Source organism: Lissotriton helveticus, chromosome 7, assembly GCF_964261635.1.
Source record: "Lissotriton helveticus chromosome 7, aLisHel1.1, whole genome shotgun sequence".
NCBI classification, from domain to species: Eukaryota; Metazoa; Chordata; class Amphibia; order Caudata; family Salamandridae; genus Lissotriton; species Lissotriton helveticus.
The window spans coordinates 1,639,563,722-1,639,583,359 of NC_136068.1; the positions used below are offsets into that span (position 1 = coordinate 1,639,563,722).

Consider the following 19,638-nt stretch of genomic DNA (forward strand, 5'->3'; position numbering starts at 1 on the left):
AGCAGCTGAATATGATCGCTACTGCAATACCTAGAAAGGACAATATTTTCCATCCCCATGCGGAAATTATATTCCAGAACCAACCGGACCATGTCCAGGTGCCTGGATCTTGGTGTATCAGATGGGCAATTTTATGGAGTCTGGTTATAGCTGAATAAACAGACGGCGCGTTATTTGGAATGAAAATGCAGCAACTAGATCCGATGACTCTACAGGCCCCGCCCCTATCGGCCAGTATGACGTCAAGGACGAGACGATTTTGCAAAACGACAAATCTCATAGCAGATTGCTCTTCAGTTAAATTACCTAGAGCAGAGGCAGTCTCATTCACTACTGCTTCAAGGGTTCTTGTTAACCTACGGATCAGTTTACTATTCTGGATAGGTCCTATAAAGAAGAAGAAACCTCTATTGAAATCTGTATACTGTTCTAGAGCAGTTTCAGTATAATCGACAATTGGGGACTCCCTTCTATGTCTAATGTGTACTAGATGTGTGTTTCTATGATAATCAGATGGGGCTAGGAAAACAGGTGGCAATAGGAAGGCAATGTAGCAGGTTCCCTCCCAATCGAGGGGCAGACGGACATATGCAGTTTGACCACAAATAAAATAGGAATGACGTGAAGCTTTGAAAATAGATTTCCCACTGTCACTATACTTGACAATAGTAGTACAATCACTATGTCCTACATGTACAGAACCATTATTTCGAACACATAATTCGCCTTTGACTGGTAGCACTGAAATAGCAGGTAAGTCTGGAGTGGTATCAGACTGAACATTCAGGACCATGAAATTCGACGAATAGTTACCTAAATTATACACTTCATTTTCTAGATCTAAACCTGTACGGTGAGGGAGACCTTGCTTGTCTGGGAAACATGTACTGTTAAGAAAAGACATATCTGTTGAGGATGACGTTAACGTGGACCATGCTCCACACGAACCATTATGTGAGAAAGGATAAGGAAAGAGTGGCAGAACTCCCTTCGGTGTCTGGAAAGGGGGGAGTCGACCACACACCCAACAATTAGTGGCATTGCTGGTCTGGTGTGAGTAATGTAACATGCGGATAAAGGAATTATTTCGCATAGCGAGGCGGTAAGAGAGTTCATGAGGAGGCAGATCACTAAACATGTGCTCTATAGTAGCATTAGAAGACATATTTACATGAGGAACTGGAAGATACAGGTAGAAATGCATAACTGGTGCAGGAAATCATAAGGCTGAGAAATAATATGAAACTTAGAAAAACGATACATCGGATCGAGTTTTGACTGACTCTCTCACTATGGGGGTCTATTTTATACATGTCAGAAACAGTCTAACCGTTTCACCTAGGGGAGGACTTAGACAATCAAACTGACTGACTTATTTTACTAGACCGAAGTTTCGACTTATACTCCTGTTGCGGAGTTTTCTCTAACAGGGGGGGTGTAGTAACATTGTCATTTGCGGGACAGTCCTTGAGAACAATACTTTGGCAATCCTTCAAATCCTGGGAAATGTTCTTTAAGACGGGTTTCAGTCCATTAAACTGTTTGACATGAGAAAGGTGCACCCAGCCTTTGCGACCTTCCAACTTCACGGCTGTACGGGTGGTGAGGAGGACTTGTCGGGGCTCTTTCCAGCGAGGCTCCAGCGGACTTGATCTGTCAAAATTCCTCACCATCACCATGGATCCTGGAACGATTTCATGCGGTGCCACCTCGGTATTGTCTGGAAATGCGGCGGCAACCTGTGAACGACATGAGTTGAGGGCAGACATCAAGGAAGCTAGGTAATCTGTCAGCATATTACTTGAAACATCGGTAATACTTCGGGGTCTAGGAGTACCCCACATATTTGGGGGGCGGCCGAATACGACCTCGTACGGGGACAGACCTGATCTGGAATGTGCGACCATGTGCATATAGAACAAGGCGACTGGCAGAGCTACTAGCCAGTCCACACCTTTCTCTTGACAAACTTTTGCGATGCGAATTTTCAGGGTCTGATTATGTCTCTCTACGAGACCAGCTGCTTCAGGATGGCGTACACAATGGAACTTCCACTGGTACCCTAACAACAGGGAAACGTGCTTCATTAACTCTGAGGAGAATGGCTGGCCGTTATCAGAATATACGACCCTAGGGAGTCCATAACGAGGGAAGAATTCACGAACCAGCTGCTTGGCAGTGGTCGCGGCTGTGTAATCTGGGACTGGATATGCCTCTGTCCACCTGGACAAAGCGCATACAACTACAAGGACATACTTGAAACCTCGACATCGCTCCATCTGAATATAATCCATCTGGAGGACTTCAAAAGGGTGGTCAGGGGGCTGGAATCCACCTTGTTCCACCGGGACACTTTTACCTGGATTAAACTGACAACATATCATACAGGTACGGACTTTCTGCTTGGCTGCAGCTCGTAAATGCTTGTTGAACCATATGTTCTGGATACTGTCTATCATTGCTTTTTCTCCTAAATGTGCAGGACTATGTGCGGTATTAATAATGACTTGAACCATAGAGTCGGGGAGAAACCATGTGGCTCTACCCTTCGTTAACCATCCTTGATCTGTCTGGACCCCTCCTTGTTCGGACCATTTCTTAATTTCTTCAGGAGTAGCATGTAACTGTATGTCTATGACATCTTGTGTAGGGTCCTTAACTGTCATACATGTAGTCGGATCTGGAGTATGTGTCTGTGTCGGATTAACTTGAATGTCTGGAGTCTGTGCTGTAAGCTTGGCTGTGCGATCTGCTAGATCATTACCTTGGGAAATAACGTCAGTAACTTTCGTATGTGCTTTGCATTTCATGATAGCAATGGATGTCGGTAAGTGTATTGCATCTAACAGAGCCTGAATAAGGAGACCATGCTGAATCTTGGTTCCATGAGAAGTCATGAAACCTCTCTCCTGCCAGAGCACTCCGAAGTCGTGTACAACTCCAAATGCGTAGCGTGAATCTGTGTAAACATTAACTTTCTGGTTCTTGGCGTATATGCAGGCTTGTGTCAGAGCAACTAGCTCTGCTGCTTGAGCAGACAGGGTGTCAATACGATGTGTCTCTATAACTTCAGTGTCAGTAGTCACTGCATACGCGGCGACTAGTTCTCCTGTACTAGTTCTCATACATGAACCGTCCACATAAAGTGTCAGGTCGGGATCTGGTAACGGAATATCTGTCAGATCTTGTCTTGGTTTAGTCGTAATGTTAACTACTTCCACACAGTCGTGTGCGACAGAATTTGAATTAACTGATGGTAACAGTGTAGCAGGATTTAAAACGTTGCAGCGTCTGATTTCTATGTGTGGCTGGAATAGTGTCAATTCATAACCTGTTAAACGTGCAATTGTCAAGTGCTGAGTCTGTGTTCGGTTTAAAAGAACTTCCACAGAGTGTGGAACTTGTACTGTCAGGGAATGTCCTAATACTATGGAATCACTTTGTCTGATAGCTAGTGCTGTGGCTGCAACTGACTTGAGGCACGCAGGCAAAGCCTGGGCTACAGGATCTAATGTGCTCGAAAAATAAGCACATGGCTTGTATTGTCCTGCTTGATCTTGTGTGAGAACAGATAATGCTGTACCTTCGCGTTCTGTGACAAAAAGTGTAAAAGGCTTACTGTAGTTCGGTGTAGCTAGGACTGGAGCTTGACATAGAGCTTTCTTTAACTCATTGAAACTAAGTGTATGTTCAGATGTCCAAGGGAGGACAGTCGCTACGGCTGCCTCCTGTGTCGTTAACTGTATCAGTGGTTTGGCTAGAAATGCATACTGCGGAATCCATTGTCTGCAATAAGAAGTAAGGCCAATAAAAGCACGTACCTCCTTCTGGGTCTTGGGCTGAGGAAGACTCGCTATTAACTGGATACGGTCAGGTGTCAACTGCCTACCCCTCTTGGACAGTAAGTGTCCTAAGTATACCACTTGCTGGACACAGAATTGAAGCTTAGAAGGGGACACCTTGTGCCCCATCTCGGCTAGAAAATACAAGACTGTAAGGGATGCTTGCTCGCAAGCACGTTCAGAACGGGCTGTGATCAGTAGATCATCGACATACTGGAGCAGGGCAGTGTCAGTTGGCATATGAATGTTGTCTAGTTGTCTCTTAAGTGCTTGACTGTAAATACTAGGACTTTCTGTGAAACCTTGAGGAGCTCGTGTAAACATATAGCTCCTTCCATTTAAACAAAATCCGAAAAGAAACTGGCTGTCTGGATGAATGGGAACACTAAAAAATGCATTCTTAAGGTCGATTACAGTAAAGAACGTGGCTTCGGAATCAATGGCTGTTAATAGGGAAGAGATATCTGGGACAACTGGGTACTGAGGAATAATACATTTATTAAGTTCTCGTAGGTCAATCACTAATCGATATACCGGGGGTGCATTCGGATCAGTACGTTTCATGACTGGAATGATCGGAGAATTGCATACATTGGAGTCAGTTTCTACAACTACTCCTTGAGCGATGAGCTCGTCAATGATTTTGGATAAGGCTGTTACAGCCTCAGGTGGCAATCTATACTGTCTGATTCGTGGTAAAACCACACCTGGTTTGAGAGTCACACGATAGGGTGTGATTTGCATGTAACCTACATCAGTTGGACCTTGTGCCCATAGATGCTGCGGAACATTAGACAATCTTGGATCAAAATCTCGTAATACATAGTGACCCTTAAAGTCACGTAGGAACAGACGTATTCCCTCTGGGGAACAGCATATAACTGCACCTAACTCTTTCAGTGTTTTAATGCCTAATAGATTTTCTGGACAGGACTTAGTAAGTAACAGATCAGTAGTGCGGGACAATGGACCTACTTCTAGAGTAACTGGCTTTGAAATCTCATTTACGATAGGTTTTCCTGAAAATCCAAGGGAAACATTTCTTGAGCCTGAGAGCGGAGCCCCTGGAACTTCGGCGTGACTAATTGTGGTCCTACTTGCCCCTGTATCAATCAAAAACTTTCTGTCTTTCCCTAATACTTGACTATGAACATAGGGACCTTCTTGATCTACAGGTATCTCGATGAGAGGCAAGCCTACCTCCCTCTCTAGGCTGTTTCATGAATACTGCTGGTACTCTGGATACTCAGACTGTGCATACTGGTACATCTGTGATGTAACATGCTGTGTTGCAGCAATAGGCTGCGGTGCTGTAACTGTCTGTTGTGTATTCTGTGGCTGAGGAGTCTGTGAAACTTGTTCCTGTCTAGGCGGACGTGGTCTTTCTTTAGTCTTACCAGTAGCTATGTTGTGTTTCAGAACTGCACACTCGTTTATAAAATGACCTGGCTGTTTACAATAATTGCAGTTCCCTTTAACGGGAGCTGCAGGATGACTGGCTTGATTCGGACCCCTCTTCTGACTGTCTTGAGGAACAGATTGTGCAACTAGTACTTTCATTTTCGTATCTTTCATACGTTTTCTCTCGTGTTCTTGTTCTTCTCTGATTCTATTCTGGTGGTATTGGAGCATCTGCAACATCTGGGACGGGGTATTAGCTTGCCAGGTACTTTCGACTTTCAGAACTCGATTTTTAATTGATGGACTTGAATTCTCGACTAATTTAGTAACAAAAAGGTGAGGGTATGACTCACTACTCGTCTTGAGACCACTATTAATGCTAAAACATTTCTCAAATCTAGAATAAAAATCACTAATATCTTCATCTTGTTTCTGTTTACAGGCTGAGATTGCATCCCAGTCTTCCTTTTTAGTTGTTAATAATCTGGGTAAAACTTGAATCAATAATTCAGGTAATTCTTTACATTTATCTCCGAGACCGGTACCTGGTACTCGTATCTTATCTTCAGCTTCTAGGACTGCCCAATCGATCTTTTTCTCTCCCACCTCCCAGTCTTTTTCCTTGAGCTTTTCATACACCCCTGCGGGCAACAGAACTTTTAACATTTTAATTATATCTGGATACGTGTATTCTCCCATACGGAGCATGTCTTTTAATTCTCTATGGAACCCTGCTGGATCTTTGTCATGACAGGGAATTAATTTCTTCATCTCTAGAAGTTCCATCTTTGTGATCGGAGTGTATACAAACACTCGCTGCATTTCGCCACCCGTTCCTCTAACTGGGTGGACTTCTCGTAACGGATTCTGTCTGTCTATGTAAAATGGTTTACTTTCTGGGGGTGAGACATGAACGAAATGCGGGTTCAGAAACGTTCTATATTTGTGGCGTTGTTCTAGAATGACACTAATTAAATCGGTACCTAGACCTTTCCATTTATACTGGAGTAACTCGTTCAGGATATCATGTAACGGACCTGGATCAGAATGTTGACCCTCATACAGAGTAATGAGGTGCTGGATCATATACATACCCACCAGTCGCTGCTCGGCTGGGGGCAATTTCAGAAACATTTGTGCCACTATTTCGTCTGGAAAAGTGGTAGAATCAGTAATCCATCGGACTGCTGATCGGGCTAGTTCTTGTTCATGCATAGTACTTAACTCACTATAACCGATTCGTGATTTCAGAATGTGATCGGTAGCTTGAAATACTTGTTCTAGAGAACCGTGATCTGGTACTGGATGATGGAAAGTAGACTTGGGTTCTAGACGTAAATGGCGATCTGGAAATCTAGGTTTTCCTACATACGCTATTCTGGCGGAATTCTCGTCCTCTACCTCTTCAGGATCAGAGTTACTTTCTTTCTCGTTTACTTGTGCTGCTTTACGTTGTTCGTGTATCTTTATTATTTCTCTACGGATTTTCTTGTACATACTCTCCATAGCACCGATAGTCTTATGCTTACCCTCGGCTATACTATTACTCCACTTCATCAGGGCTTTCATTTCGGCCTGATTTTTGGACGGGTAATCTTGTTCTCTTATTAGACAATTGATCAGGAACTTTAATACCATGAGCTGGGTCTCAGCTTTCCTGTGGGACATGACATCACTAATACTTTCTTGATCTTCCCCTGTACGGATGAAACGATATATTCTGTCTAGATCTTCCTTCATATCTGGTAGGGTGACTAGATACTCGGCCACATTTCTTACGCGTAATGAATATAAAACCATATCATCTTCGCCTGGGACTGGGTCATAACAGCATTCGGCAAGGGATTTTCTTATTTCTGCAACAGACAGTCTGGGCGTACGTTGTGACGCTTGCATATGTAATGCGGCTGCATCTAAACGCTTATGTGGCGGCGGGGTTCGAGGAGGACCTCCTCCTGCGGCCCCTAGACTAGAATCATCAACTGATGCTTTTCGTCCTGGCAGGGTGGGAAATTGAAATGCGGGCTGGACTTGTATGGCGGGCTGGACCGGGGGGACTGCAAAGGGTACCCCGGTGTCTGGAGGAGCAGGAATTACCTGATTTACAGGGACTGGCGGAGCAGGAACAGGATTTGCATATTCCGGGACTGTGTCGTCCAAATAGGACGAGATGAAAATATCTGCTGCGGTTGGTTTGTGACGTAACTTGATCGGAACTAATGGTGGCGGAAAGTTGCTGGATGTCTCCGGGGTTGCTTTTGGCAAGCCCTCGGCAAGAAGAGGATACATACCCTTAATGAGGGCATTCCTCTGTCTGTCTGATTGCTCAGTTCTAACTCGTTCACCTATCTCGATTAATTCTTTTTCTTGTGCTCGTTCTGAAGATTCTCTACTTAATTCTGACTTTCTGATTTCTTTTTCGGTTCTTTTATGAGCTTCTTTACGCCATAGCTCGATGGCATCCTTCTGTGATTGTCTGGCTTTCTTTTTCCATAATGCCTCTTCTACTCTCATGATGCACTCGGCATCCCACGTACCTGATACGGGCCATCTATACTTTTCTTCTAGCTCCTTGGTATACTCTACCCATAAATCTAGATATAATATGGCGCTTATGCCATGCTTCTGATACATAAAGTGACCTGGACTGTCCACTTGGAGTCAAGCTAGCCGGGCTGAAGAGAGGTGTTACCTCGAAACCGGTCCGGTCCTCGGATGCTTGATTCCGGTCTGGGAAAGATATGGCTGCTGTAGTTCGGACTGGACTGTTCCCATGGGGCAACAGGGTCAGAGCTGATTTGCATAAAGCCATTATCTGACCCAGGGTGGTGTGGAGTGCAAAAAAACGATGGATTTGGGCCCAGATCTTTTGACTGGGGGAGTGTGTGACATTGATCCACATTCAGTCCATCACTTGTTGTTTTTTGCAATTGCCGCCCTAAGTGCGCTGGGGATGCCCAGACGTGGGTCCCAGGCACTCCACACCACTTGGAGTCAAGCTAGCCGGGCTGAAGAGAGGTGTTACCTCGAAACCGGTCCGGTCCTCGGATGCTTGATTCCGGTCTGGGAAAGATATGGCTGCTGTAGTTCGGACTGGACTGTTCCCATGGGGCAACAGGGTCAGAGCTGATTTGCATAAAGCCATTATCTGACCCAGGGTGGTGTGGAGTGCAAAAAAACGATGGATTTGGGCCCAGATCTTTTGACTGGGGGAGTGTGTGACATTGATCCACATTCAGTCCATCACTTGTTGTTTTTTGCAATTGCCGCCCTAAGTGCGCTGGGGATGCCCAGACGTGGGTCCCAGGCACTCCACACCACTTGGAGTCAAGCTAGCCGGGCTGAAGAGAGGTGTTACCTCGAAACCGGTCCGGTCCTCGGATGCTTGATTCCGGTCTGGGAAAGATATGGCTGCTGTAGTTCGGACTGGACTGTTCCCATGGGGCAACAGGGTCAGAGCTGATTTGCATAAAGCCATTATCTGACCCAGGGTGGTGTGGAGTGCAAAAAAACGATGGATTTGGGCCCAGATCTTTTGACTGGGGGAGTGTGTGACATTGATCCACATTCAGTCCATCACTTGTTGTTTTTTGCAATTGCCGCCCTAAGTGCGCTGGGGATGCCCAGACGTGGGTCCCAGGCACTCCACACCACTTGGAGTCAAGCTAGCCGGGCTGAAGAGAGGTGTTACCTCGAAACCGGTCCGGTCCTCGGATGCTTGATTCCGGTCTGGGAAAGATATGGCTGCTGTAGTTCGGACTGGACTGTTCCCATGGGGCAACAGGGTCAGAGCTGATTTGCATAAAGCCATTATCTGACCCAGGGTGGTGTGGAGTGCAAAAAAACGATGGATTTGGGCCCAGATCTTTTGACTGGGGGAGTGTGTGACATTGATCCACATTCAGTCCATCACTTGTTGTTTTTTGCAATTGCCGCCCTAAGTGCGCTGGGGATGCCCAGACGTGGGTCCCAGGCACTCCACACCACTTGGAGTCAAGCTAGCCGGGCTGAAGAGAGGTGTTACCTCGAAACCGGTCCGGTCCTCGGATGCTTGATTCCGGTCTGGGAAAGATATGGCGGCTGTAGTTCGGACTGGACTGTTCCCATGGGGCAACAGGGTCAGAGCTGATTTGCATAAAGCCATTATCTGACCCAGGGTGGTGTGGAGTGCAAAAAAACGATGGATTTGGGCCCAGATCTTTTGACTGGGGGAGTGTGTGACATTGATCCACATTCAGTCCATCACTTGTTGTTTTTTGCAATTGCCGCCCTAAGTGCGCTGGGGATGCCCAGACGTGGGTCCCAGGCACTCCACACCACTTGGAGTCAAGCTAGCCGGGCTGAAGAGAGGTGTTACCTCGAAACCGGTCCGGTCCTCGGATGCTTGATTCCGGTCTGGGAAAGATATGGCTGCTGTAGTTCGGACTGGACTGTTCCCATGGGGCAACAGGGTCAGAGCTGATTTGCATAAAGCCATTATCTGACCCAGGGTGGTGTGGAGTGCAAAAAAACGATGGATTTGGGCCCAGATCTTTTGACTGGGGGAGTGTGTGACATTGATCCACATTCAGTCCATCACTTGTTGTTTTTTTCTGGACTGTCCCTAGGCGGGACAGGAACTGCTGCTTCCAGCAGACCTTTTCTGGTTTTTAACTGACGTAATTTCGAAAAGAGCGGCATGACTGAACTATAATCTGGACACAATACAATACACAATAAACATGAAAATCACGTCGCACTCATACCACAACATTAAAATACATGAAGAACATTATGAACAACACTATAAATAACAGTTCGAACAGAATACCACCTGGAATACGGACTACAGGAAAACAGAATGCATGAATTTTTCTCGAGAACTGAACTGACTAGAACAGAAACTAGATGCACTGCTGAAACAGTACGAAACTTACCGGTCTCATAAAGAGACACGTCAGGACCCGTATCCACCGAAGTGGACACTTCGTTTGTGTGTCTGGGTACCACCAACCCACGGACCAGAGTCAATTAGATTGACCCTGTCTAGATACTACCCCAGTAATGGTACTCACCGGGCAGCAAGAACGGAAGGCCTCGGACTGGACTGGACTGCTTCGACGACGACGGACTTCGGACTTCAGTTACGGGTGGACCTCCGGATACCTCGGACCTTGGACTCTTGGCTTGGGCTCTGGTCGGGACTCGCCGCGTTCCTCCACCGTCTCGTCTGGATGCTGGACCGCCTCCTCCGTCTCCTCCGTGGGCCTGAGGGATACTTGAAGCAGAAATATCTGCCGGTGCGCAGAAGAGTTCCGTCACGACTGCAGAGGGTCAGGGGGTCGGCGTGGCTTCACCGACGCGTGGGGAAAGGGCAAGTCCCTATTCGGGCGCCATTATGTGGTAAATAAATAAATAATACCCTATTTTTGAATGCATAAATGAATAACAGATAGCTCAATAAATAAGAGTCAAGATTCGAGGTAGTAGGAGTTTTGCAGGTTTAATACAGCATAAGGACAGGAACAGGACAACCTGCACGGGAATAGGATGGCAGCGCTGCCGGGGGCAGGATCTGGACAAGGGAAGGAAGGATAACTTTTTAACAACAGTACATGAGCATATATACATAACGCGAACACATAGCATTACATTGTAATAGGCGTAGCAGTGGGTGGAGCAAGAGGCGTGACGCGTAGCAGTCGCGAAAGATAAGGGTGAAAGTGGGTGTAACTGGGTGTAACAGGGCGTATACATAGACATGTGATGCAAACGTAACAGAATATGTCATGAATGGGCGGAAACATTGGAGGGGGCTACCTAAGGAGCCGGGACCTCTAACCTGGTGGTGCGCGCAAACTGGCAATGACGTATTACTAGGAGAAGCTGGGGGCTTCGAACTCTGTGCTAGGAGCAGAGACTAAAGTCTGGAGAGTCAGAGCGACATGTACCTAAGCAGTATCTAGTATCTGATGTTTAGGGAACATGTTGATATGGACTAAGAGTCAGGAGGGGAAAAGCTAACGGACTCTAAGACTGAAGCATGCATTATTCTACATGTAGTGCGTGATGAGGAATATGAAATGACCATTAAATACAGTATTTCTCTTACATGGAGACGTGAAGGCTAGACAATGACGGAAACTATTGATGCGGTTCAGTAACTTAGGAATGCAGAGAAGGAGGACTGAACTGATAACTGTAACCATAACATACTCTTGGCAGGCTCAGAGGCAGAGCCAGGCTGGACCGGGCACTGCGAGGCAGGAAGTAAGTGAAGGGTCGAGGATACAGGTGGGGGCTGGATGGCTCCTCAGCGAGGGCTCAGGAGACAGGAGCTGAATCTGATGTCCAGGCCCTTTTGAGGCCTAGAAACGGGGACTTTATAATGAAATAACGTGCACACTGGGAAACGTGGCAACGTAGCTTTACATAGGCCTGATATTCGTAGTATTCACGAAGACTGGAAACTGGCATACTAGAGGTGGACACAACTATAATTGCGTCTTTAATCAAACATGGGGAATACATATGCATATTAATCATGCACACATAACATATGATGGAGGAGGCGTAGGGACACAGAACATGGCAGAATTTACTTTTCCACAATTCCTCTTGCTCCTTCACTTCCACTCAGTTGTTTCTTGCCAGCATTCTTCGGTCTTAGCCTCTCCTTCACTCCTCTTCAGCCTACATTCTCCCCCCTTTAACACTTCTTTCCCCTTCTGCTCAGCTCTGACTCTTCTGCCTGTAGTCGTTTTTAATACATCCAGACTTCTTCAGCCTCGCCTCTTCTCCCCCTTCTGTGCTTCACATACCCTTACCATTCATCTCCCCATTTTGCTTACTTCATCTACTTAGCTGCTGTGACAAACCCCAGCAAAATCGACACAATGGTTATCTTCGATGGTTTTGGGAAATCCTGCAATATATTTCTACGTAATGTAAATCATTTGTATATGTTTTTCTAAAGTGTTTGGTTTTATTTTGTATGGTTAATAAATATGCATTTTTAGGTTGAGCTTTGGCAGCGCACAAGAGTTGCTGCAAGCAAGACCTTCTGTAATCGATACAACCGCTTTATTCCTGCCTACAATTGGTTAATTCCAGCGTTGAACTTCTTTGCCGTCTCCTGTCTTGTTCCCACAGCCGATGCCTGACTTCCTTCGAAAACTCTGGAGCACCAGTGTACTAGGGCTTGCCTTCCTTATAGCCTATGTGTAAGAATGTTTGTATGTATCTTTATTGATGCTTTTCCCCAGTCGCTGCTTCTGCCCGTTTTGATTCCCCTTCTACTTTGCGTTACAAAGCCCTCCCCCCACCATACGAGCGCACACAGTCCCTACCGCAGTCGTCTTTTAACCATCATTGCTTAGGTTAATTGTTGTTGCTTTCTGCCCTATTCACAATGTCATGCTTCTTGTTTGGACGGCATTTGCCAATCTGTGTGTAATAAAGTAATGCAGCAGTAGCGCAGACACATCCTCCTTCTTTCCGAGCCCTTTCTTTCCTCCACAGCAGTCAGCAAGCTGCAATGGATGGGTATGCTTGAGACGCCACACAGCATGCCACACCCACCCTGGCTTCTGGGAGAGGCCTTGTCCAGACACCATGCCTTTTACAAGCACACATTAGGTAAACCTAATCAGTGCAACCATTAAAACATGCATTTCACCTGTTGCAGAGTTAAAACTGATATTTGCTGAGGCAGCGCACAGTCAATTATGTTTATAAAGTGGTATGGTAAAAGAAGTTATATGTATAATTGCAAAAAACAATGAGAGGGACTAACCTTAACAAATGCCACTGTAGCACTCAATTAGACCCCAAAAATATACATCCTAGTTAATACTAGGCACAAAACATATTTTCCTTGATAGGATGTAATATGAAAAATCTACACAAAAAGGTGCTGGGTCAGATAAGTATATAGCGTCTCCTTAAGAAATCAGAAAACAAACTTACATCTATTTTCCCTTTATATCCAGCCCGTGTTAAATAAGGGAAACAAAAGAATAACCGTTTTTCCACTCTCCGTGGATCAGATAAATCAGGTAAGTAACTATGTCCTTCTAACCAGATATATATATAACCTCATCATCCTACCATATACCTGATAGACGAGGATTCTTTGGTTAACTATATCTTTGTACTCTCATTGTATTCTGTACAGGACGAGAGGTTGAAGAAACTCCGGCGTGAAGAAGCAGAGCTACACAAGCAGGTGCCTCCGGCGAGGGAACGTGGATGCGGACAGGAACCTGGAAGAAGAGATCATCAACCTGTAAGAGGAAGACCCTCATGAAGGAGCCATAACATGTCGGAGACGTCCAATCAAGGTACCACAAATTCCCGACTGCGGGACAACAGGACCTGAGCAGGTAAGTCGACAACACAAAGGGAGTGCGGGAAATGCTAGGCAGAACTGTGACTGAACGTGAACCACGTTCTTGTCACGGACTGACCAATTTATCCGCACTTGACTCCACCAAGCTCCCTGTCTGCAGTAGGAGTGGGCGTGACTGACAATGCCCGCACCCTGCTCTTCTTGAGCCTTGTTCTGTCTAATGCTGGGTGTTTAGGGCCTTGTTTTTTTGTGAACCAGCTTTTTTGTCATAGATTATGGCCATCTTCAGAATTACCTGTTTTAGATGCTGAAAGGAGGATGTAGAATGGATCATTGATCAACGAATTTGAAATGCTTTGATAGTTATGGAACAGACGGATCACTGGTATCCTGGAAAGCTATCACTCTGCCCTGACAGCATTTCCAGAGGCATATTTGTTTGAATGAGTGATGAAGGGGCTTGGTGCCACAGTCATGCAACTGTATAGGGATAACATTGAATCAGTCAACTGTTAAATGCCGAACTTGTCACTTCCCCAAGCTGGAAAAGAACACCCAGGATATCTGTCTCTTGTCTCTGGATGTCTTAGGCGTCTATTTCTGACCTGCACCATCACTTGACCACGTGAAAGCCACTGCAACCATGGCTGTGCATTGAGATTCAGCCTTACAAAAATGTTTGAACCCTTGTAGCGATAACATTACGTTTCACATGCTACCTTGGCAAAAATATTAAAGTATGTCCATGTGCTAATATATAGTGAACGCCTAGTTTTTCCAAGTTTTTCTCAGCCAGTAAGACTAAGCAACTTACAATCTGAAAAAAAATAGCAACTGGTGACCTGACATTATATCCATTGTCCATAGTCTGGAACACAGAGTTGTGCCCTGTTCCTTATAATCATGAGTCCATTAAGTTATGTGGTCAGTGCCTCATTCCGCATGGAGGTGAATAGTGCCATGGGGAAAACCTGCCTTGCTCTGCTCTTACTAAGCATGGCTCTGTTTGCACTTGTCAACTGGTATTGGGGGATTCTGTTGCCCAAGCAGAACCACACCCAGCCACTACTGGCACAATTTCCACTCTGATTGATTTAATACTATGAAAATACATGAATATACATACAGTGTTATAATATATGTTTGCATATGTGGCCTGGATCATATTATTGTACACGGACTACTTAACACTTAACTAACAGCAGTCTGGAAAAGAGCGATGGGGGAGGGGTTGTAGCTCATTGAGAATTTGCGCTAAAAATGACATGCAAATCTGGCGCATAGCCTTGAGTTGGGATTTCATTTCAGCTCTCCCAATAATTAGATCAGTTGACCTGTTCCTAGCATTTGGTTGTAAGCTCCTATTTTCATTTCTGGTCAGTATGGTACTTTTAGGTCGAAGGCCTAAAAGGCTGCGCTTGCGCAGTCTTAGGCCAGAGATTTAATGACTCTTAGTAGCGCAGAAGGTCCCGCCTCCCTGCCCTGTCTCTCCTTCATTGGCTGGCTTCCTAAACGGAGGCCAGCCATTGGAGGAGAGATGCGTCACTCCAAACAAGCCCCGTCTTTTTCGGATTCGAGGGCGTAAATTTTGCTGTTCTTTAGACAGTGACGTTGTCTGTCACTCAAATCAGCAAAACCACGCCCCCGAATCCGAAAAAATCGGAACCTTGAGGCCGCCATTTTTGTTGTTGTCTGCAGTGAGGATCGATCTTTCATTTAGCCCTTCCTCTGCAATCCAAAGACACCCGGTTATGCCGCCCTTACTTCTGCCCTATTACTGCCCTGTGACAAGCCCTCCCCTGCCTGGGCACTCTCGGCTCTTCACTCGTTTGCAGCGCGGAGCGTGCGGCTTTGGGTGGAGCCTGCCATGTGCGCTGTTCCCTGGGCCGAGTTCGGAGTGTCGTCACTGGCGGGAGGCCCTGCTGCGGCTGCATCCGTTGCTGGATCCCCGCGGTGAGTGTGAGTGGGTGTTGGGGGGCAGGGATACCCATTAACTTGCTTGCTTGAGTTATCTTGCATGCGGGTGCGGCAGTGTGCTGTGCCTGCAGCAGCCCGAGGCTGCCAGGCGCTGGGAAGGTGCCCGAGAGCGAGGAAGCGGCCCACCGACCCGCCATAGCCGGGGGCTGACGAGCTGTTTTAGTAAGCCTACAGAAACAGCAAAATACATGTCGGACGGGTGGGGGGCTACTTGCAGATGGAGTGACAGAAACAGCAAAATACATGTCGGACGGCACACTATGCTTAGCACACATTTTTAGCGTTTGTGTTTTTAAGCCACACCCTTAATTAAATTGCCCACGGACGTTTGAGAGACTCGCCACCTCCCCCACCCACCCTCTGGATGCAATAACAGAAACAGCAAAATACATGTCGGACGGCACACTATGCTTGGCACAGATTTTTAGCTTGCTGTGCCTGCAGCAGTCCGATGCTGCCAGGCGCTGGGAAGGTGCCCGAGAGCGAGGAAGCGACCCGCCATAGCCGGGGGCTGGCAAGCCTACAGAAACAGCAAAATACATGTCGGACGGGTGGGGGGCTACTCGCAGATGCAGTGACAGAAACAACCCTCTACCTTATTTAAAAGTGCTCATCCAGAATTAAATGTAAATTCACATTTGCGCAGATGGATTGTTTAATGTCCGTGGCTGCCACCCCTGGTGACACAGCTATTGAAATGATAGTGGTCTGGTGTAGGGCTGTAGGACGGCGCCTCAGTTACCTCAGTACCTTTCTTTCCATTCTTGGAAGGTGGATTTGTGGTTCAGGGCTTCTTTCCCTCACAGGTCTCCATGCACCTGGATCACCAGGGCGGGCAGGGATATGGGACTATGAGTGGGAGCTCTGTCGCAAAGCAGGCATCTTAGTCTCTGTCAGCCCACCTGCCAAATGCACTCTTTTAATGCATCAGCCATTTGTGCTAACCGCAGTTGTTACCAATCGGTCCGCATGGCATGCAAACAGCATGTGGACTGTTGTGGACTAGCTGAAGTAAAGGTATTAAGCCCCAGAGATTGAGGACACACGCTCACTAGGATATCATATCTCAGCTTTTACTGAAAAAGCATGTAATCTGGTAGCTCTTTTCCTGTAATACCCACTGTTGCTCCACTTCGCAATCCTGGGAAAGTGTCGGAATAGAAGCATTGTACTACTTTTTTAATTGGCAGGTCAATTATGCAAACCTTAGTTTATTTAATCTTTTTTAAGTTTGCACAAAAAATCGATATACTTTTTTTTTAAACCAGTGGTATTTATTTGATGTAACCCCACTTTATTTAAAAATTGTGTATGAAAGGTTTCTTAGTCACCAAAACCTTATCCTCGGATAATGCAGGAGGAACAGTAGACTCTTATTGTGTCTCCCTCACTACCTCACTCTTTCACTACCTCACTCTCTCTGTCTCTCACTACCTCACTCTCTATCTACCTCACTCTCTCTCTCACTACATAACTCTCTCTAGCTCACTACTCCACTCTATCTATCTCACTACCTCACTATCTCACAACTTCTCTCTCTCAAAACATCACTACCTCACTCTCTCACTACCTCACTCTCTAGCTCACAAGCTCACAACTTCCCTCTCTCTCTAACTCACTACCTCAATCACTCTCACTACCTCACTTTCTATTTCACTAACTCACTTTCACTCTCTCTTTCACTACCTCTCTCTCTATCTCACTACATCACAACATCACTCTATGCTTATATCTCACTACCTCACAACATCCCTCTCCCTCACTACCTCACTCTTTCACTACCTCACTCTCTCTATCTCACTACCTCACTCTCTCTCTATTTCAATACCTCACTCTCTATTATTTCAAAACCTCACTCTCTCTCTATCTCACTCTCTCTCTGCTAATGCAATAGGTATCGCATATGCAAAAAAAAAAGCTAATGCCCATAGAAATGACAATGCCATTTATTTAGGGATACAAACAAGATAAAAAAATAATGAGCAATACCAATAGCTCTACCTATAATATTGCCGAGACCATTGCATTGTAAATGCTTGTTTTAGATTGTTTTCCAAATAAGAATACTGTAAGTAGAGTTCAGGGTCAACATGGCTGCCTCCATGATGGTTTTGTAAATTAAATCTAGTATTGATTGCTTTCTGTTTGCAGAGGAAGCGTGACAGCGTCTGGTGAACAGCGGCGGTTTTTTCACTTGGACTGGTGAGTCTTCTTTCTTTACCTCCTGCCCACCTCTTCATCAATGCATTGCTCTCACCATTACCTCTTTGACCAAGTAACCTTAATGTTAAACTTATGAACTCTTGTAACTATATCTCATCGGGCACACTATATGAAATAAAAGGATTGGAACATTTTAAAGACAGCCCAGTCCTATTAAAAACCTAAAATAGTGGTGTTAACATGATACTGATGTATGTTAATTCCTTTTTCCTCAAGACTCTATGAAGTCTATGTGCAGGGATGAAGGCTGGCCATCACTGGACAACAGAACTATGAGAAGGAAGCTGGCTATAAAGATTTGCAATACTGGAATAAGACTAAAGAAAACTCTGAATCTGAAAACAAACATTGAAGTTCCTGGCTTTCATTATTCCTTTTTGTTCTTTTTTTAGTATTCTGGTATTTGTCCCCTCTTGAACAGTGTCCTGGACTTTCTTTATGTTCTCTTGTTCAGTATCCTGGCTCCTATGGGGCCGTAGGTGTGTTTTAGATCAATAAAATTACATGTTAACACATCCCACATCTCCTTTGATGCTTTTTCATTTAACCATTACTTTTTCAGTCTTTTGCCTCTGGTCACCACATTAAACAGCTTCAGATAATGCTCTGTACCCCAAAGTAAGGCAAGTCCCAGTGAATCAGGAGTATGGGAGTAGCTGCACAAGTTGTTAATGTACAGGAATTTATATAACGCAAATCACCAAGCGGTTTCTAAGCGCTTGCTTAGGGAACCCGTCCTGGTATTCCCCTGTGAGATAACCTCCGGCAGGGTATCCGCAAGGTGAAAGCCAGGCATCCCGCCGTGAGGGGCCGTTGTGGAGATTAAGCAAGCTATTGCCCAGAGTCGCAGAGTGTGAACCCGTGAATCAAGTAGGCACCGGAGCGAGAATTGTCAAGTCCATGGACATTTTAGGACTCAAGACCCCGCCGAGCCGGGAATTGAACCCTGGTCCCGGGCTGACCTCTACTTCCAGGTCTGCCTCCTCTAACCAGTGAGCCACACTTCTCCACTTCTTAATCTTATCTGAATGCAAAGTATAACATTGTTGAAGCCACTACTTTTGTATGCATATGGTATTTCTACAGCACAAAGCTAGCCAAAATGAATGTTTCTGAGATTTATTTTGTACAGTGTCCACATCTCACGGTTTGAGTTTAAAAGGTAATCTTTCCAGAGTAGGAGAATATTGATCTTATAATTGGTACCAGATTTATGGAAGTTTTTTTGTTGGTTTCCTTAAGTTTTACAATGCGGACTTGACGCAAAACCTTTTTAGGATTTATAAACCAGAGCAAATTGGTATTTGTTACAACACTCATCCACAATGGGAAAAGTTTTCAGGTTTGTCTAGGCATAGTATTTTTTGTACGGCAAGGAGGCCCTTCCACCTTTGCACCATAGTACAAATGTGTGTGCATGGTGCTCGACTGCCTAATGGAGCAGTGGTTCAAGGGAGAGGGGTAGACATGGCACTTTCCTGCTCTCACCCTGTGATGCAACGCAGCAAATTTGGTTGTTGCGCTGCGTTAAGTGACACTTTTGTAAATCTAGGTCTTACTTTAGAACTCATGGCATTGCAAATAATTCATGGTATTGTAAAAGAAGGCATATTGCATCCAAGAGGCCTGTTTTTGACAGGAAGGTTCATTGAGGAGGTGATCCTCTAAATATTTCCCTACCAGCAAATCCATATTCCTAAACTAATAGTGGGACCCTGCAAGGGAATATTGGCAGTCAGCTAATGTGCTTGTAACATGGAATTTTTAAGGTGTAATCCAGCCCGTAATGAATTATTAGTGATCCACAGCCTCTCTAATTTATTCATTAAATCACCTGGGAGCTCACTGCCATTGGAATAAAATCCT

At 45.5% G+C, this 19,638-nt stretch overlaps 1 long non-coding RNA gene across 1 annotated transcript; it reads left to right on the top strand.

The window, feature by feature from the left end:
- The first annotated feature begins 13,409 nt into the window (after positions 1 to 13,409).
- On the top strand, positions 13,410 to 18,185 carry LOC144767585 (uncharacterized). The gene is made up of 3 exons (XR_013598269.1): positions 13,410 to 13,606; positions 17,701 to 17,751; positions 17,989 to 18,185. It is a non-coding gene; the product is annotated as an uncharacterized LOC144767585 (long non-coding RNA).
- The last annotated feature ends 1,453 nt before the right edge of the window (positions 18,186 to 19,638 follow it).